The sequence below is a fragment of the Arachis ipaensis genome, chromosome B1 (assembly GCF_059453495.1).
Source record: "Arachis ipaensis isolate K30076 ecotype BB chromosome B1, ASM5945349v1, whole genome shotgun sequence".
NCBI classification, from domain to species: domain Eukaryota; kingdom Viridiplantae; phylum Streptophyta; class Magnoliopsida; order Fabales; family Fabaceae; genus Arachis; species Arachis ipaensis.
In genome coordinates this window covers 53,541,214-53,562,662 of record NC_142436.1, presented here as the reverse complement: position 1 = coordinate 53,562,662, position 21,449 = coordinate 53,541,214, and the positions used below count along the sequence as shown (strand labels likewise).

Below are 21,449 nucleotides of genomic sequence, written 5' to 3'. Positions count from 1 at the left end.
AAGTAGTTTCTGTGCATTGCAAAGAATTAAGTTTGGTGTTTCACACCAAACAATGAATTCGTGGATCAATAATTCAAAGGGGAATGTGTGACTCTAAGTTTGGTGTTCCACCACACAGATCAACTGAACACAACAACCTTTGAATTATATGAAAGGAACAACCATTCTAAGCAATCACAGGAATGCTTAAAATCCTTAGCAGCAACTTCATTCCAAGGAGAATTCAAGGACTCAAAGAGCAGAGGAGTAAGTAGGAGACTAAGTTTGGTGTTCACACACCAACTTAAGACTCAGACACTTGCCCATACATAGTTGAGCTAACCACTCAAGTGCTTGAGAAGCAAGCAACTTCATCACTCTTTGCAGGAAAGGAAACAAGGATCTGAGAAAGAACATGAAGCAACAACTAGGAGAGGAAGGAGAAATCAAATTGTTTCCTGGCAACAAAGAGAAAACAAGAAATTTCACAAGGTGGTGGTGTTCCTTGACCATTCTTTAAAAGGCAAACAAAAGCATGCTTGTTCTGGTTTAAACTGTAATTGTTGAATCTTTCTGGAATGTGAAGTTTTTAGTATGAGTGTCTGTTTGCTGCTTTGAATAAAGTGAATGCCTAGATGTTTGGATATAACTTCACCTTCTTAAACAAATGCTTGCCATGCTTGTTTTGTTTCCAAAAATAAAAGAAAAGTTTGAACAAAAGTAGCTTGGCTCAATTAGTGACAAATCAAGTAGAATTAAGTGGTGGTATGCATGCTTGATTGTTTAGCCAGATCACTGGAAATTGAGTGTATAATTATCATTTTTGTGTAGAAGTTTGAATACTGTCTATGGATCTTAATGAATAAATGTCTTTGGCCATGAAAAAGAAAGAAAAAGAAGAAGAAAAAGCCACTGAAAAAGGGCAACCAAAAAGCAAAAAAAAAAAAAAAATTTTGAGAAAATAAGCTAGCACCAATAGTTTGAACTTCTGAGACAAATGCCTGTGGTGTTTATGTATTAAGGATATGCTTGGATGAATAGGTTCTGAGGAGTGTTTCAACACTTGGTAACTTGGGTTAACTAACTCGGGATTATCAACCAAAAGTCCATTATCAAGAGCAACCTAAATACAAAACATTTAGTCACACAAAGAGGTGCTGGGCACCAATGTTTCAAGAAGAAATGTGAACTAAAATGCCTGTAGTGGATATGTGTAGTGCACTGATAAGAAAAAAGAAAATGCCAAAGGCTTGTGCAACACATGACACTAAGCAAACAAGGAGCAAAGGAGCTCTAAGAAAAAGAAAGGAAAAACAAAGAAGAGAAAAGTGCCAAGGACATAAGAATAACAAGAGGCCATAGCAGTGTTTGATGGATGCAATGAAAAAGTGATAATCTTACCTGATAAGAATGAAAAAGTGATGCTGCAACTTTCTGCATAAAACCCTTTTGATGAACTTCAAATGCTTGCTAATATAGCCAATGTAATTGCTTTCTGTTTCATACTTTCCTCTCAAATAACTCAGGACTTGCTTAGGGACAAGCAAGCATTAAGTTTGGTGTTGTGATGCCAAGGCATCTTAGGCTAGTTTCACTAGCATTTTTCTGTTAGTTTTAGTTGTTTTATGCATTTTCTTGAGCTTAAAGTAACCAAGAATGGTTAAATGAATAACAAAGCAATGAACCATCCAAACAGTATGATTTTGATGCAAATTCCATGAGTTTTTAGTTATATTACTTGAACGCTATGAATGGAAGATTTCTCATGAAATTTTGCAAGACTTTGATGCAGTTGTTTGGATGATTTCAGGGAAGAAGAGGCTAGGCAAGGAAGCAACAAAATCAATAAAGGAAGCTTGAATATCACATGTGGAGTTTAAGTTCCAGTTTAAGCTTAAACTGGAACTCAAACTACCAAGCCATATAATGCTGGGAACTATCAGTGGCGTTTAAGCTCCAGTTTAAGCTTAAACTGGAGCTTAAACGTGTTCGACCATTCTCCTCCAGGGTTGCTTTCTTCATTTCCACGTTTAAGCTTCAGTTTAACCTTAAACTGAAGCTTAAACGTGTTCGACAATCCACACTCCAGACTTGCCTTCTTCCATTTCCACGTTTAAGCTTCAGTTTAACCTTAAACTGAAGCTTAAACGTGTTCGACAACTCCACACTCCAGACTTGCCTTCTTCCATTTCCACGTTTAAGCTTCAGTTTAACCTTAAACTGAAGCTTAAACGTGCTTGAATTATACCACCTCCAGGAGTGTCCAACGTTTAAGTTGCAGTTTAAGCTTAAACTGCAACTTAAACGCCACTAATTGAAAAGGTTTCTGGGCCAAAGATATTGCAGTTTAAGTTAGCATTTGAGCACAAACATTAACTTAAACGTACTCTGGTATGAAACCCAATTGAATATCATGGTTTATGGGATTGGGCCTGAAGAATTGATGAGTCTGGAATTTCAAATTGTTGAGTCATGTGTCATTACTTGATTATCACTAAGTTGGCTCAATGAATGTTACAGAATTGGATCAGCAGCCTCATCAGGATTATGGATCATAAACCCAAAGCAAAAGGAAATCAGGGAAAGGCCTCAAAGCCCAAGAAACACAACAGAAGCTCAATTTAGAAAGTGTATAAATAGGATAGAATTTAAGTTGGTTGGCACTCGGGGGGGGGGGGGAATTTTGGGGATCACTTTTTCTAGTTTTCATACTTTTTGTAATTGAATTCAGAGCTATGACTCACTAAATCCCCTTTCATTGGGTTAGGGAGCTCTATTGTAATTCAATGAATCAATAATAGTTTTTATCTTCTTCTTCAACCTTTTCTCTTGAATTTTGTTAGAAAGCTTCTCGATCTAATTCCATTGGTTAGTTGTCTTGGGAAAGAAACTATCCATAATTGGAATCCTTCGGAACCTTGGGAAAGGAATGGAGGATTCATGCTAGAGAAGCTTTCTCACAGTGAATTGGATTGGGGTTTGGATGGATATTGTGACATGTAATCCTACCAAATTGTGGTTCATGAAACTGTGTGGTATAATCAGTGATCGAGCATCATCTCTTCTTATGAACATTTAAACCAAGGGATTGGGAATTTGTTTGTTTTTAGAGAGAATTGGTGAGCCAAGGGATTGGGATCCAATCATATAAGATTGCCAAGCAAAATTCAATGAATGCATTGGTTGAGGAAGGGAAAAAAAAATGTTTGATTCGGAGATCTCAATATCTCCTGAAACCCAATGAATTCCCCATTTCTGATCTATCACTTCTCTTTACATTCTGCAATTAAATTCATGCAATCACCCCGATCCCTTTTTAATTTCAGCAATTTAGCTTCTCGCTCTTTAATTCATGCAATTTTACATTCCGCAATTCTCATCTAAATCTTGATTCCGCTCAACTAGAACACACTTCTAATCTGAATTGCTCACTCAACCAATCCTTGTGGGATTCGACCTCACTCTATTGTGAGTTTTTACTTGACGATAACCGGTGCACTTGCCGGAAGGAATTTTTGCCGATCGTGCAATTTCTTAAAATCGTAGCATCAAGTTTATGGCGCCGTTGCCGGGGATTGGTTTTCGATTGACAATTCTCAAATTGGAAGTTAACTAGATTGAGCATTTTTCTTGCTTTGTTAATTCAGTTCAAGTTACTTGTTGAATTTTAATTTCTGCACTCTGTTACATGCTTTCTTTCTTTATGCCTTTAAATTCAAGAAACTAACTCACTGACTCACTAACTATTTGAATTAATTCCTCAACTGCTCTAACCATACTCTTCCATTAACCAAGAGTATTTTACTTGTTTGTTGCCTGTGCTGTGTTTTTGTATGACAGGTAGGAGAGGAGAGACATCAACTCCTCATTATACCGAACCAGAGAGGACCCTTCATAAACTTAGAAGGGAAGCAAGAGGGAAGAGAGTACTGGGAGAAGAAGAATCTGAAGGAGAATCTGAGGACAATTTTGAGGAAGCTCTAGATCTCAACATGGATAGAGAAGTTCACAACCATGAGAGAGCTGATGGAAACAATGCCATTCCCGAGAGGAGGGTTCTTGGTTCATACATAAACCCAACCTCTGGGAATTGTGGTAGCAGCATTTAGAAACCACCCATTCAGGCCAACAATTTTGAACTCAAACCACAGCTAATATCACTTGTGGAGGATCATTGTTCATTTGGTGGGAGTGCTAATGAAGATCCAAACCAACATCTCACAAAATTCCTGAGAATTTGCGACACTGTGAAGTCCAATGGAGTCCAGGAAGATACCTATAAACTGCTCTTGTTCCCATTTTCACTTAAGGACAAGGCAGCTAAGTGGCTGGAATCATTCCCAAGGGGGAGCCTAACAACCTGGGATGAGGTGGAAAGCAAGTTTCTGGCACGTTTCTACCCCCCACAAAAGGTCAATAGGCTTCGATCTGAGGTTCAGACTTTTAGACAACAAGATGGTGAAACTCTCTACGAGGCATGGGAGAGATTCAAGGATTTGACAAGGAAATGCCCACCAGACATGTTCCATGACTGGGTGCAATTGCATATTTTCTATGATGGACTTTCTTATGAATCAAGGAAGGCTGTAGACCATTCATTAGGAGGTTCATTGAACAGGAAAAAGACTGTGGAAGAAGCCATTGAAGTGATTGAGACAGTGGCTGAGAATGAGTACTACTATGCTTCAGAGAGACACAACACTAAGGGAGTCATGGAGCTGAACCATGTTGATACAATTTTAGCCCAAAACAAGGTGTTTGCCAAGCAACTAGTAGAGCTCACCAGGAAATTTGAAACAAAGCAAGTGGCTGCAATACACACACAAGATCAAGAGGAAGTAAGCACTGAAGGAGGTGATTGGGAAGAGGCCAATTATGTAGGAAGTCAACAAAGGCAACCATATGATCCACATTCCAACACTTACAACCCAGGCTAGAAAAACCACCCAAACTTTGGGTGGGGAAACCAGCAAAACCAACATAACAAGTCCACATACCAAAACTCCAACCAAAGATCATACCAAGCCACACAAAACACTTACTCCCAACCATCATATCATGGCCAAAATAATCAACCTACCCAACCTAATCCGAACCAACAATTTCAAGATCAATTAAACAGGATAGAAGGAATGCTGGCAAACATGGGTCAGGACATAAGTGAGTTGAAAAGCTTTAGGGATGATGTGAGATCTACCTTAAGGAACCATGGTGAAAAACTCAAGAGGATGGAGTCTCAAGTAGGAGAGCTATCTCAACAGGCCCCCAAGTCAACTGCAGTGTTCCCTAGTGACACAGAAAAGAATCCTAAAGGGGAACAAAAGGGAGTGAGATGGGAAGAATGCAAGGCCATCACCATATTGAAGGAAGTCTCAGAAGAAGAAGGAATCAGACCCTCAGAACAGGAGCCAGAAATCTTGAAGGAAGGTGTGGAAGAAGCTAAGCAGGAAAGTGAAACTGAGCAAGCCAAGGAACTGCAAAAAGGCATGCTGGAAACATACCAACCAAAAGCACCATTTCCTCAGAGGTTAGGAGGAGGTGAAAAAGGGAAAACCTATTCAAGGTTTTTAGAGACATTTAAGTCTCTCCATATCAATATTCCCTTTCTTGAGATTCTCCAGCAGATGCCTACACATATCAAGTATTTAAAGGAATTGCTGAGCAAGAAAAGAGTTTTGAAGGGAGGACAAACTGTAATAATGAACAAAGAATGCAGTGCCCTCATCAAGAAGGACATAGTCTCTAAGAAAACAGACCCAGGAAGTTTTCATATCCCCTGCATCATAGGGGAAACAAAAATTGACAGAGGATTCTGTGATCTAGGAGCTAGCATAAATGTGATGCCTCTGACTCTTATGAAGAGGCTACAACTGAATGAGGTGAGATCCACTGATGTAATCATACAACTGGCTGACAAAACTCAGAAGCAAGCTGAAGGGGTAGTTGAAAATGTGCTGGTGAAAGTGGGAAACTATTTCTTCCCCACAGACTTTGTCATTTTGGACATGGAGGAAAGCTACCTACACCCTATCATTCTGGGAAGGCCATTTCTAGCCACTGCTAGAGCGCTCATATATGTAGAACAAGGAGAGCTAATCTTGAGAATACATGATGAACAGCTCATTTTCAATGTTTTCAAACCTGCATCTGAGCCTGAACCAGAACCTGAAAAGCTTAAGGATGATAGTAGCCATCTGTGTTTGGAGGAAAGCAATCCAGCAGCTGAAACTCTAAAACAGTCCTTGGAAGGCAAACAAGAATTGCAAGAGTTAAAGCCACAAGAATCAATAGAAACAGATCAGAAGGATCCTCCTGGCATAAGGGTCAATGAAGAAATCCTCAAGAGAAAGGGAAGAATTGTAAAGAAATTGCCAAGAGGGTGGAGAAACAAGAAAATTCCCACTGAAGGTTTCTCTCCGGGAGATAAAGTGATATCAAGTCATTATCTGCCAATCCCACCTGGCCTCAAAACCATTCCTTCCCAGCTCCCTCAAGTGTTCACAATCAGGAAAGTTCTTTCTATGGAACATTTGGAAATCATGAAGGAATCAAATGGGGACGTTTTCATAGTGAGAGGAGAGGACATCAAGCACTACAATCCACCCTAACAAGGGGCAACCGTCAAGCTAATGATGTTAAAGAAGCGCTTGTTGGGAGGCAACCCAACCTGAGGTAATACTCCCTTGCTGTTTCTTTTATTTGTTTCAATAAAAAGGTGAAGTAGTTTCTGTGCATTGCAAAGAATTAAGTTTGGTGTTTCACACCAAACAATGAATTCGTGGATCAATAATTCAAAGGGGAATGTGTGACTCTAAGTTTGGTGTTCCACCACACAGATCAACTGAACACAACAACCTTTGAATTATATGAAAGGAACAACCATTCTAAGCAATCACAGGAATGCTTAAAATCCTTAGCAGCAACTTCATTCCAAGGAGAATTCAAGGACTCAAAGAGCAGAGGAGTAAGTAGGAGACTAAGTTTGGTGTTCACACACCAACTTAAGACTCAGACACTTGCCCATACATAGTTGAGCTAACCACTCAAGTGCTTGAGAAGCAAGCAACTTCATCACTCTTTGCAGGAAAGGAAACAAGGATCTGAGAAAGAACATGAAGCAACAACTAGGAGAGGAAGGAGAAATCAAATTGTTTCCTGGCAACAAAGAGAAAACAAGAAATTTCACAAGGTGGTGGTGTTCCTTGACCATTCTTTAAAAGGCAAACAAAAGCATGCTTGTTCTGGTTTAAACTGTAATTGTTGAATCTTTCTGGAATGTGAAGTTTTTAGTATGAGTGTCTGTTTGCTGCTTTGAATAAAGTGAATGCCTAGATGTTTGGATATAACTTCACCTTCTTAAACAAATGCTTGCCATGCTTGTTTTGTTTCCAAAAATAAAAGAAAAGTTTGAACAAAAGTAGCTTGGCTCAATTAGTGACAAATCAAGTAGAATTAAGTGGTGGTATGCATGCTTGATTGTTTAGCCAGATCACTGGAAATTGAGTGTATAATTATCATTTTTGTGTAGAAGTTTGAATACTGTCTATGGATCTTAATGAATAAATGTCTTTGGCCATGAAAAAGAAAGAAAAAGAAGAAGAAAAAGCCACTGAAAAAGGGCAACCAAAAAGCAAAAAAAAAAAAAAAATTTTGAGAAAATAAGCTAGCACCAATAGTTTGAACTTCTGAGACAAATGCCTGTGGTGTTTATGTATTAAGGATATGCTTGGATGAATAGGTTCTGAGGAGTGTTTCAACACTTGGTAACTTGGGTTAACTAACTCGGGATTATCAACCAAAAGTCCATTATCAAGAGCAACCTAAATACAAAACATTTAGTCACACAAAGAGGTGCTGGGCACCAATGTTTCAAGAAGAAATGTGAACTAAAATGCCTGTAGTGGATATGTGTAGTGCACTGATAAGAAAAAAGAAAATGCCAAAGGCTTGTGCAACACATGACACTAAGCAAACAAGGAGCAAAGGAGCTCTAAGAAAAAGAAAGGAAAAACAAAGAAGAGAAAAGTGCCAAGGACATAAGAATAACAAGAGGCCATAGCAGTGTTTGATGGATGCAATGAAAAAGTGATAATCTTACCTGATAAGAATGAAAAAGTGATGCTGCAACTTTCTGCATAAAACCCTTTTGATGAACTTCAAATGCTTGCTAATATAGCCAATGTAATTGCTTTCTGTTTCATACTTTCCTCTCAAATAACTCAGGACTTGCTTAGGGACAAGCAAGCATTAAGTTTGGTGTTGTGATGCCAAGGCATCTTAGGCTAGTTTCACTAGCATTTTTCTGTTAGTTTTAGTTGTTTTATGCATTTTCTTGAGCTTAAAGTAACCAAGAATGGTTAAATGAATAACAAAGCAATGAACCATCCAAACAGTATGATTTTGATGCAAATTCCATGAGTTTTTAGTTATATTACTTGAACGCTATGAATGGAAGATTTCTCATGAAATTTTGCAAGACTTTGATGCAGTTGTTTGGATGATTTCAGGGAAGAAGAGGCTAGGCAAGGAAGCAACAAAATCAATAAAGGAAGCTTGAATATCACATGTGGAGTTTAAGTTCCAGTTTAAGCTTAAACTGGAACTCAAACTACCAAGCCATATAATGCTGGGAACTATCAGTGGCGTTTAAGCTCCAGTTTAAGCTTAAACTGGAGCTTAAACGTGTTCGACCATTCTCCTCCAGGGTTGCTTTCTTCATTTCCACGTTTAAGCTTCAGTTTAACCTTAAACTGAAGCTTAAACGTGTTCGACAATCCACACTCCAGACTTGCCTTCTTCCATTTCCACGTTTAAGCTTCAGTTTAACCTTAAACTGAAGCTTAAACGTGTTCGACAACTCCACACTCCAGACTTGCCTTCTTCCATTTCCACGTTTAAGCTTCAGTTTAACCTTAAACTGAAGCTTAAACGTGCTTGAATTATACCACCTCCAGGAGTGTCCAACGTTTAAGTTGCAGTTTAAGCTTAAACTGCAACTTAAACGCCACTAATTGAAAAGGTTTCTGGGCCAAAGATATTGCAGTTTAAGTTAGCATTTGAGCACAAACATTAACTTAAACGTACTCTGGTATGAAACCCAATTGAATATCATGGTTTATGGGATTGGGCCTGAAGAATTGATGAGTCTGGAATTTCAAATTGTTGAGTCATGTGTCATTACTTGATTATCACTAAGTTGGCTCAATGAATGTTACAGAATTGGATCAGCAGCCTCATCAGGATTATGGATCATAAACCCAAAGCAAAAGGAAATCAGGGAAAGGCCTCAAAGCCCAAGAAACACAACAGAAGCTCAATTTAGAAAGTGTATAAATAGGATAGAATTTAAGTTGGTTGGCACTCGGGGGGGGGGGGGAATTTTGGGGATCACTTTTTCTAGTTTTCATACTTTTTGTAATTGAATTCAGAGCTATGACTCACTAAACCCCCTTTCATTGGGTTAGGGAGCTCTATTGTAATTCAATGAATCAATAATAGTTTTTATCTTCTTCTTCAACCTTTTCTCTTGAATTTTGTTAGAAAGCTTCTCGATCTAATTCCATTGATTAGTTGTCTTGGGAAAGAAACTATCCATAATTGGAATCCTTCGGAACCTTGGGAAAGGAATGGAGGATTCATGCTAGAGAAGCTTTCTCACAGTGAATTGGATTGGGGTTTGGATGGATATTGTGACATGTAATCCTACCAAATTGTGGTTCATGAAACTGTGTGGTATAATCAGTGATCGAGCATCATCTCTTCTTATGAACATTTAAACCAAGGGATTGGGAATTTGTTTGTTTTTAGAGAGAATTGGTGAGCCAAGGGATTGGGATCCAATCATATAAGATTGCCAAGCAAAATTCAATGAATGCATTGGTTGAGGAAGGGAAAAAAAAATGTTTGATTCGGAGATCTCAATATCTCCTGAAACCCAATGAATTCCCCATTTCTGATCTATCACTTCTCTTTACATTCTGCAATTAAATTCATGCAATCACCCCGATCCCTTTTTAATTTCAGCAATTTAGCTTCTCGCTCTTTAATTCATGCAATTTTACATTCCGCAATTCTCATCTAAATCTTGATTCCGCTCAACTAGAACACACTTCTAATCTGAATTGCTCACTCAACCAATCCTTGTGGGATTCGACCTCACTCTATTGTGAGTTTTTACTTGACGATAACCGGTGCACTTGCCGGAAGGAATTTTTGCCGATCGTGCAATTTCTTAAAATCGTAGCATCAAGTTTATGGCGCCGTTGCCGGGGATTGGTTTTCGATTGACAATTCTCAAATTGGAAGTTAACTAGATTGAGCATTTTTCTTGCTTTGTTAATTCAGTTCAAGTTACTTGTTGAATTTTAATTTCTGCACTCTGTTACATGCTTTCTTTCTTTATGCCTTTAAATTCAAGAAACTAACTCACTGACTCACTAACTATTTGAATTAATTCCTCAACTGCTCTAACCATACTCTTCCATTAACCAAGAGTATTTTACTTGTTTGTTGCCTGTGCTGTGTTTTTGTATGACAGGTAGGAGAGGAGAGACATCAACTCCTCATTATACCGAACCAGAGAGGACCCTTCATAAACTTAGAAGGGAAGCAAGAGGGAAGAGAGTACTGGGAGAAGAAGAATCTGAAGGAGAATCTGAGGACAATTTTGAGGAAGCTCTAGATCTCAACATGGATAGAGAAGTTCACAACCATGAGAGAGCTGATGGAAACAATGCCATTCCCGAGAGGAGGGTTCTTGGTTCATACATAAACCCAACCTCTGGGAATTGTGGTAGCAGCATTTAGAAACCACCCATTCAGGCCAACAATTTTGAACTCAAACCACAGCTAATATCACTTGTGGAGGATCATTGTTCATTTGGTGGGAGTGCTAATGAAGATCCAAACCAACATCTCACAAAATTCCTGAGAATTTGCGACACTGTGAAGTCCAATGGAGTCCAGGAAGATACCTATAAACTGCTCTTGTTCCCATTTTCACTTAGGGACAAGGCAGCTAAGTGGCTGGAATCATTCCCAAGGGGGAGCCTAACAACCTGGGATGAGGTGGAAAGCAAGTTTCTGGCACGTTTCTACCCCCCACAAAAGGTCAATAGGCTTCGATCTGAGGTTCAGACTTTTAGACAACAAGATGGTGAAACTCTCTACGAGGCATGGGAGAGATTCAAGGATTTGACAAGGAAATGCCCACCAGACATGTTCCATGACTGGGTGCAATTGCATATTTTCTATGATGGACTTTCTTATGAATCAAGGAAGGCTGTAGACCATTCATTAGGAGGTTCATTGAACAGGAAAAAGACTGTGGAAGAAGCCATTGAAGTGATTGAGACAGTGGCTGAGAATGAGTACTACTATGCTTCAGAGAGACACAACACTAAGGGAGTCATGGAGCTGAACCATGTTGATACAATTTTAGCCCAAAACAAGGTGTTTGCCAAGCAACTAGCAGAGCTCACCAGGAAATTTGAAACAAAGCAAGTGGCTGCAATACACACACAAGATCAAGAGGAAGTAAGCACTGAAGGAGGTGATTGGGAAGAGGCCAATTATGTAGGAAGTCAACAAAGGCAACCATATGATCCACATTCCAACACTTACAACCCAGGCTAGAAAAACCACCCAAACTTTGGGTGGGGAAACCAGCAAAACCAACATAACAAGTCCACATACCAAAACTCCAACCAAAGATCATACCAAGCCACACAAAACACTTACTCCCAACCATCATATCATGGCCAAAATAATCAACCTACCCAACCTAATCCGAACCAACAATTTCAAGATCAATTAAACAGGATAGAAGGAATGCTGGCAAACATGGGTCAGGACATAAGTGAGTTGAAAAGCTTTAGGGATGATGTGAGATCTACCTTAAGGAACCATGGTGAAAAACTCAAGAGGATGGAGTCTCAAGTAGGAGAGCTATCTCAACAGGCCCCCAAGTCAAATGCAGTGTTCCCTAGTGACACAGAAAAGAATCCTAAAGGGGAACAAAAGGGAGTGAGATGGGAAGAATGCAAGGCCATCACCATATTGAAGGAAGTCTCAGAAGAAGAAGGAATCAGACCCTCAGAACAGGAGCCAGAAATCTTGAAGGAAGGTGTGGAAGAAGCTAAGCAGGAAAGTGAAACTGAGCAAGCCAAGGAACTGCAAAAAGGCATGCTGGAAACATACCAACCAAAAGCACCATTTCCTCAGAGGTTAGGAGGAGGTGAAAAAGGGAAAACCTATTCAAGGTTTTTAGAGACATTTAAGTCTCTCCATATCAATATTCCCTTTCTTGAGATTCTCCAGCAGATGCCTACACATATCAAGTATTTAAAGGAATTGCTGAGCAAGAAAAGAGTTTTGAAGGGAGGACAAACTGTAATAATGAACAAAGAATGCAGTGCCCTCATCAAGAAGGACATAGTCTCTAAGAAAACAGACCCAGGAAGTTTTCATATCCCCTGCATCATAGGGGAAACAAAAATTGACAGAGGATTCTGTGATCTAGGAGCTAGCATAAATGTGATGCCTCTGACTCTTATGAAGAGGCTACAACTGAATGAGGTGAGATCCACTGATGTAATCATACAACTGGCTGACAAAACTCAGAAGCAAGCTGAAGGGGTAGTTGAAAATGTGCTGGTGAAAGTGGGAAACTATTTCTTCCCCACAGACTTTGTCATTTTGGACATGGAGGAAAGCTACCTACACCCTATCATTCTGGGAAGGCCATTTCTAGCCACTGCTAGAGCGCTCATATATGTAGAACAAGGAGAGCTAATCTTGAGAATACATGATGAACAGCTCATTTTCAATGTTTTCAAACCTGCATCTGAGCCTGAACCAGAACCTGAAAAGCTTAAGGATGATAGTAGCCATCTGTGTTTGGAGGAAAGCAATCCAGCAGCTGAAACTCTAAAACAGTCCTTGGAAGGCAAACAAGAATTGCAAGAGTTAAAGCCACAAGAATCAATAGAAACAGATCAGAAGGATCCTCCTGGCATAAGGGTCAATGAAGAAATCCTCAAGAGAAAGGGAAGAATTGTAAAGAAATTGCCAAGAGGGTGGAGAAACAAGAAAATTCCCACTGAAGGTTTCTCTCCGGGAGATAAAGTGATATCAAGTCATTATCTGCCAATCCCACCTGGCCTCAAAACCATTCCTTCCCAGCTCCCTCAAGTGTTCACAATCAGGAAAGTTCTTTCTATGGAACATTTGGAAATCATGAAGGAATCAAATGGGGACGTTTTCATAGTGAGAGGAGAGGACATCAAGCACTACAATCCACCCTAACAAGGGGCAACCGTCAAGCTAATGATGTTAAAGAAGCGCTTGTTGGGAGGCAACCCAACCTGAGGTAATACTCCCTTGCTGTTTCTTTTATTTGTTTCAATAAAAAGGTGAAGTAGTTTCTGTGCATTGCAAAGAATTAAGTTTGGTGTTTCACACCAAACAATGAATTCGTGGATCAATAATTCAAAGGGGAATGTGTGACTCTAAGTTTGGTGTTCCACCACACAGATCAACTGAACACAACAACCTTTGAATTATATGAAAGGAACAACCATTCTAAGCAATCACAGGAATGCTTAAAATCCTTAGCAGCAACTTCATTCCAAGGAGAATTCAAGGACTCAAAGAGCAGAGGAGTAAGTAGGAGACTAAGTTTGGTGTTCACACACCAACTTAAGACTCAGACACTTGCCCATACATAGTTGAGCTAACCACTCAAGTGCTTGAGAAGCAAGCAACTTCATCACTCTTTGCAGGAAAGGAAACAAGGATCTGAGAAAGAACATGAAGCAACAACTAGGAGAGGAAGGAGAAATCAAATTGTTTCCTGGCAACAAAGAGAAAACAAGAAATTTCACAAGGTGGTGGTGTTCCTTGACCATTCTTTAAAAGGCAAACAAAAGCATGCTTGTTCTGGTTTAAACTGTAATTGTTGAATCTTTCTGGAATGTGAAGTTTTTAGTATGAGTGTCTGTTTGCTGCTTTGAATAAAGTGAATGCCTAGATGTTTGGATATAACTTCACCTTCTTAAACAAATGCTTGCCATGCTTGTTTTGTTTCCAAAAATAAAAGAAAAGTTTGAACAAAAGTAGCTTGGCTCAATTAGTGACAAATCAAGTAGAATTAAGTGGTGGTATGCATGCTTGATTGTTTAGCCAGATCACTGGAAATTGAGTGTATAATTATCATTTTTGTGTAGAAGTTTGAATACTGTCTATGGATCTTAATGAATAAATGTCTTTGGCCATGAAAAAGAAAGAAAAAGAAGAAGAAAAAGCCACTGAAAAAGGGCAACCAAAAAGCAAAAAAAAAAAAAAAATTTTGAGAAAATAAGCTAGCACCAATAGTTTGAACTTCTGAGACAAATGCCTGTGGTGTTTATGTATTAAGGATATGCTTGGATGAATAGGTTCTGAGGAGTGTTTCAACACTTGGTAACTTGGGTTAACTAACTCGGGATTATCAACCAAAAGTCCATTATCAAGAGCAACCTAAATACAAAACATTTAGTCACACAAAGAGGTGCTGGGCACCAATGTTTCAAGAAGAAATGTGAACTAAAATGCCTGTAGTGGATATGTGTAGTGCACTGATAAGAAAAAAGAAAATGCCAAAGGCTTGTGCAACACATGACACTAAGCAAACAAGGAGCAAAGGAGCTCTAAGAAAAAGAAAGGAAAAACAAAGAAGAGAAAAGTGCCAAGGACATAAGAATAACAAGAGGCCATAGCAGTGTTTGATGGATGCAATGAAAAAGTGATAATCTTACTTGATAAGAATGAAAAAGTGATGCTGCAACTTTCTGCATAAAACCCTTTTGATGAACTTCAAATGCTTGCTAATATAGCCAATGTAATTGCTTTCTGTTTCATACTTTCCTCTCAAATAACTCAGGACTTGCTTAGGGACAAGCAAGCATTAAGTTTGGTGTTGTGATGCCAAAACATCTTAGGCTAGTTTCACTAGCATTTTTCTGTTAGTTTTAGTTGTTTTATGCATTTTCTTGAGCTTAAAGTAACCAAGAATGGTTAAATGAATAACAAAGCAATGAACCATCCAAACAGTATGATTTTGATGCAAATTCCATGAGTTTTTAGTTATATTACTTGAACGCTATGAATGGAAGATTTCTCATGAAATTTTGCAAGACTTTGATGCAGTTGTTTGGATGATTTCAGGGAAGAAGAGGCTAGGCAAGGAAGCAACAAAATCAATAAAGGAAGCTTGAATATCACATGTGGAGTTTAAGTTCCAGTTTAAGCTTAAACTGGAACTCAAACTACCAAGCCATATAATGCTGGGAACTATCAGTGGCGTTTAAGCTCCAGTTTAAGCTTAAACTGGAGCTTAAACGTGTTCGACCATTCTCCTCCAGGGTTGCTTTCTTCATTTCCACGTTTAAGCTTCAGTTTAACCTTAAACTGAAGCTTAAACGTGTTCGACAATCCACACTCCAGACTTGCCTTCTTCCATTTCCACGTTTAAGCTTCAGTTTAACCTTAAACTGAAGCTTAAACGTGTTCGACAACTCCACACTCCAGACTTGCCTTCTTCCATTTCCACGTTTAAGCTTCAGTTTAACCTTAAACTGAAGCTTAAACGTGCTTGAATTATACCACCTCCAGGAGTGTCCAACGTTTAAGTTGCAGTTTAAGCTTAAACTGCAACTTAAACGCCACTAATTGAAAAGGTTTCTGGGCCAAAGATATTGCAGTTTAAGTTAGCATTTGAGCACAAACATTAACTTAAACGTACTCTGGTATGAAACCCAATTGAATATCATGGTTTATGGGATTGGGCCTGAAGAATTGATGAGTCTGGAATTTCAAATTGTTGAGTCATGTGTCATTACTTGATTATCACTAAGTTGGCTCAATGAATGTTACAGAATTGGATCAGCAGCCTCATCAGGATTATGGATCATAAACCCAAAGCAAAAGGAAATCAGGGAAAGGCCTCAAAGCCCAAGAAACACAACAGAAGCTCAATTTAGAAAGTGTATAAATAGGATAGAATTTAAGTTGGTTGGCACTCGGGGGGGGGAATTTTGGGGATCACTTTTTCTAGTTTTCATACTTTTTGTAATTGAATTCAGAGCTATGACTCACTAAACCCCCTTTCATTGGGTTAGGGAGCTCTATTGTAATTCAATGAATCAATAATAGTTTTTATCTTCTTCTTCAACCTTTTCTCTTGAATTTTGTTAGAAAGCTTCTCGATCTAATTCCATTGATTAGTTGTCTTGGGAAAGAAACTATCCATAATTGGAATCCTTCGGAACCTTGGGAAAGGAATGGAGGATTCATGCTAGAGAAGCTTTCTCACAGTGAATTGGATTGGGGTTTGGATGGATATTGTGACATGTAATCCTACCAAATTGTGGTTCATGAAACTGTGTGGTATAATCAGTGATCGAGCATCATCTCTTCTTATGAACATTTAAACCAAGGGATTGGGAATTTGTTTGTTTTTAGAGAGAATTGGTGAGCCAAGGGATTGGGATCCAATCATATAAGATTGCCAAGCAAAATTCAATGAATGCATTGGTTGAGGAAGGGAAAAAAAATGTTTGATTCGGAGATCTCAATATCTCCTGAAACCCAATGAATTCCCCATTTCTGATCTATCACTTCTCTTTACATTCTGCAATTAAATTCATGCAATCACCCCGATCCCTTTTTAATTTCAGCAATTTAGCTTCTCGCTCTTTAATTCATGCAATTTTACATTCCGCAATTCTCATCTAAATCTTGATTCCGCTCAACTAGAACACACTTCTAATCTGAATTGCTCACTCAACCAATCCTTGTGGGATTCGACCTCACTCTATTGTGAGTTTTTACTTGACGATAACCGGTGCACTTGCCGGAAGGAATTTTTGCCGATCGTGCAATTTCTTAAAATCGTAGCATCACCCTCTACCAACAACACCACCAACCAACCCTCAAGCTCTTCTAACCTTCCATCCCAACCCCAACAAAACCCCAAGGGCGGTCTCAACGGCATCACTCTACGGTCGGGGACTACATTGGAGGAGATACCTCCTAGGGTCATGAAAGACATTCATGAGGAAGAAGTGGTTGTTGAAGCTCCGCATGAAGAAGAGGAGGTAGACAAAAGGCATGAAGAAGAAGGAGTAAGCCTTAAGGAACCCAAGAGGAAAGATTTAGTGGATGAGTCCATTCCTATCCCATTCCCTTCCATGGTGAAGAAAGCAAAGAAGACTCCGGAATTCGATTTGAATATGCTTCAAGTGTTCGAGAAGGTTGAGGTAACCATACCACTTCTTGATGCTATCCAACAAATTCCGAAGTGTGCAAAATTTTTGAAAGACTTGTGTACACACAAGGATAGGATAGGAGAGTTGGAGACATTATCCTTTGGTAGTTCAATTTCTTCCTTGATTGAGCATATTTCAAAAAAATGTGGTGACCCTGGACCTTGTTTGGTGTCTTGTTGTATTGGTGGGCGCACTTTTCATGACTGTATGTGTGACCTAGGAGCTTGCGTAAGCATCATGCCACTTTCTATCTTTGTGCGGTTGAATTTAGCTCCATTAAAGAAGTCGGCGGTGAAGTTTGCCTTAGTCGATAAAAGTGTGATCACTGTGATGGGAATAGCAAAAGATGTACTTGTGGCAATCAAGGACTTGGTCTTTTCGGTTGACTTTTACATCCTTGAAATGCCTCTGGTATGCGAATTTGTTACTCAGGTTGTGAATTATTGTTTGAAATTGATTCCTTGGTGATGGCACCAAAAACGGATGCACAGAACCATGGTCTAAACATATCTTCACAACTTCGCATAACTAACCAGCAAGTGCACTGGGTCGTCCAAGTAATAAACCTTACGTGAGTAAGGGTCGATCCCAGAGATTGTTGCTATGAAGCAAGCTATGGTCACCTTGTAAATCTCAGTCAGGCAGATATAAAATAGTTATGGAGTTTTCGAAATTAATACTAAAATAAGGATAGAAATACTTATGTAAATCATTGGTGAGAATTTCAGATAAGCGTATGGAGATGCATTCATTCCTCTGAACCTCTGCTTTCCTACTGTCTTCATCCAATCGGTCTTACTCCTTTCTATGGCTGGCTTTGTGTAAGGATGTCACCGGTGCCAATGGCTACTTTCAATCCTCTCGGGAAAATGGTCCAAATGCTCTGTCACAGCATGGCTAATCGTCTGGAGGCATCACCCTTGTCGTTGGTTGCATCCTATTCCTCTCTGTGAAAATGGTCCGATGCGCTGTCACTGCATGGCTAATCATCTTGGAGGTTCTCGATCATACTGAAATAGAATTTACTATCCTTTTACGTCTGTCACTACGCCCAGCACTCGCGAGTTTGGAGTTCGTCACAGTCATTCAATCCCAGAGTCCTACTCGGAATACCACGGACAAGGTTTAGACTTTCCGGACTCTCATGAATGCCGCCATCAATCTAGCTTATACCACGAAGATTCTGATTAAGAGATCTAAGAGATACTCATTCAATCTAATGTAGAACGGAAGTGGTTGTCAGGCACGCGTTCATAGAGAATGATGATGATTGTCACGTTCATCACATTCAGGTTGAAGTGCGAATGAATATCTTAGAAACTGAATAAGTTGAATTGAATAGAAAACAGTAGTACTTTGCATTAATCCTTGAGGAACAGCAGAGCTCCACACCTTAATCTATGGAGTGAAGAAACTCTCCCGTTGAAAATACATAAGTGATAATGGAGTTCATTGGTCTCGGCCCCAGAGGGGAACCGGAGTGACCAAGACTACGAATACAATGATAAAAAGTTCTATTTATAATAAACTAGTCACTAGGGTTTACAGAAGTATGTAATTGATGCATAAATCCACTTCTGGGGCCCACTTGGTGTGTGCTTGAGCTGAGCTTGAAGTCTACACGTGGAGAGGTCATTCTTGGAGTTGAACGCCAGCTTTTGTGCCATTTTGGGCGTTGAACTCCACTTTGCAACTTGTTTCTGGCGCTGGACGCCAGAATTGGGCAGAGAGCTGGCGTTGAACGCCAGTTTGCGTCGTCTAAACTCTGGCAAATTATGGACTATTATATATTTCTGGAAAGCCCTGGATGTCTACTTTCCAATGCAATTGGAAGCACGCCATTTTGAGTTTTGTAGCTCCAGAAAATCCATTTTGAGTGCAGGGAGGTCAGAATCCAACAGCATCAGCAGTCCTTCTTCAACCTCTGAATCTGATTTTTGCTCAAGTCCCTTAATTTCTGCCAGAAAATACCTGAAATCACAGAAAAACATACAAACTCATAGTAAAGTCCAGAAATGTGAATTTAACATAAAAACTAATGAAAACATCCCTAAAAGTAACTAGATCCTACTAAAAACATACTAAAAACAATACCAAAAAGCGTATAAATTATCCGCTCATCACAACACCAAACTTAAATTGTTGCTTGTCCCCAAGCAACTGAAAATCAAATAGGATAAAATGAAGAGAATATACTATAAATTCCAAACTATCAATGAAACATAGCTTCAATCAGATGAGCGGGACTTGTAGCTTTTTGCCTCTTGAATAGTTTTGGCATCTCACTTTATCCATTGAGGTTCAGAATGATTGGCATCTATAGGAACTCAGAGTTCAAATAGTGTTATTGATTCTCCTAGTTCAGTATGATGATTCTTGAACACAGCTTCTTTATGAGTCTTGGCCGTGGCCCTAAGCACTTTGTTTTCCAGTATTACCACCGGATACATAAATGCCACAGACACATAATTGCGTGAACCTTTTCAGATTGTGACTCAGCTTTGCTAAAGTCCCCAATTAGAGGTGTCCAGGGTTCTTAAGCACACTCTTTTTTTGCTTTGGACCTTGACTTTAACCGCTCAGTCTCAAGTTTTCACTTGACACCTTCACGCCACAAGCACATGGTTAGGGACAGCTTGATTTAGCCGCTTAGGCCAGGATTTTATTCCTTTAGGCCCTCCTATCCACTGATGCTCAAAGCCTTGGGATCCTTTTTATTTACCCTTGCCTTTTGGTTTTAAGGGTTATTGGCTTTTTGCTCTTGCCTCTTGGTTTTAAGAGCTTTTGGCTTTTTCTGCTTGCTTTTTCTTTTTCTTTCTATTTTTTTTCGCTTATTTTTTTTTCTGCAAGCTTTGTTCTTGGCTGCTTTTTCCTGCTTCAAGAATCATTTTTATGATTTTTCAGATTATCAAATAACATGTCTCCTTGTCATCATTCTTTCAAGAGCCAACATATTTAACATTCTTAAACAACAACTTCAAAAGACATATGCACTGTTCAAGCATTCATTCAGAAAACAAGAAGCATTGTCACCACATCAATGTAATTAAACTAAGTTCAAGGATAAATTCAAAACTCATGTACTTCTTGTTCTTTTGAATTAAAACATTTTTCATTTAAGAGAGGTGATGGATTCATAGGACATTCATAACTTTAAGACATAGTTAATAACTACTAATGATCATGTAATGAAGACACAAACATGGATAAGCACTTAACATAGAAAACGAAAAACAGAGAAAGTAAGAACAAGGAATGAGTCCACCTTAGTGATGGGTGCATTTCTTTCTTGAGGAACCAATGATGTCCTTGAGCTCTTCTATGTCTCTTCCTTGTCTTTGTTGCTCCTCCCTCATTGCTTTTTGATCTTCTCTAATTTCATGAAGGATGATGGAGTGTTCTTGATGTTCCACCCTTAATTGTCCCATGTTGGAACTTAATTCTCCTAGGGAGGTGTTGATTTGCTCCCAAAAGTTCTGTGGAGGCAAGTGCATCCCTTGATGTATCTCAGGGATTTCTTGATGATGAGCTTCTTCATGTGCCTGTTGAGATTCATGAATATGCTCTCTTGTTTGCTCCATCCTTTTCTTAGTGATGGGCTTGTGAGATGAATCTTTCCATCTCCCATGGCTCAGAGGTGGAAGCATTTGTCTTCCCTTTCCTCTTTCTTAAGGTTTCTCTGGCCTTAGGTGCCATTAATGGTAATGAAAAAATAAAAAGCTTATGCTTTTACCACACCAAACTTAGAATATTGCTCGCCCTCGAGCAAGAGAAGAAAGAATAGATGAAGAAGAAGAAGATATGGAGGAGATAGAGGGATGTGTGTATGGATGTGAGTGGTGAATGGAAAACAGAAGGGATGACCATGAATGGAGAGAGAGAGGGTGAGGTGGGTGGGGATCCTGTGAGATTCACAGATCCTGAGATGATCCTGTGGGGTCCACAGATCTTGAGGTGTTCAAGGAATTACAACCTTGCACCAAATTAGGCATGTAAAATGCCCTTGCACACAACTCTGAGCGTTCAGCGCCAGGTTGGTGCCTATTTTGGGCGTTCAACGCCCATTTGTTGCCCATTTCTGGCGTTGAACGCCAGAACCATGCTTGTTCTGGGCGTTCAGCGCCAGCTCTTCTCCAGGGTGCAATTCTGGCGTTTAGCGCCCAG

The 21,449-nt window shown here is 39.4% G+C and overlaps 2 non-coding genes across 2 annotated transcripts; both read right to left on the bottom strand.

Annotated features, from left to right (window-relative positions):
* Positions 1 to 4,397: 4,397 nt before the first annotated feature.
* Positions 4,398 to 4,501, bottom strand: LOC148576594 (small nucleolar RNA R71). The gene has a single exon (XR_015903027.1). It is a non-coding gene; the product is annotated as a small nucleolar RNA R71 (small nucleolar RNA).
* Positions 4,502 to 11,094: 6,593 nt separating this feature from the next.
* LOC148576593 (small nucleolar RNA R71) lies at positions 11,095 to 11,198 on the bottom strand. Its single transcript, XR_015903015.1, has one exon. It is a non-coding gene; the product is annotated as a small nucleolar RNA R71 (small nucleolar RNA).
* Between the last annotated feature and the right edge of the window lie 10,251 nt (positions 11,199 to 21,449).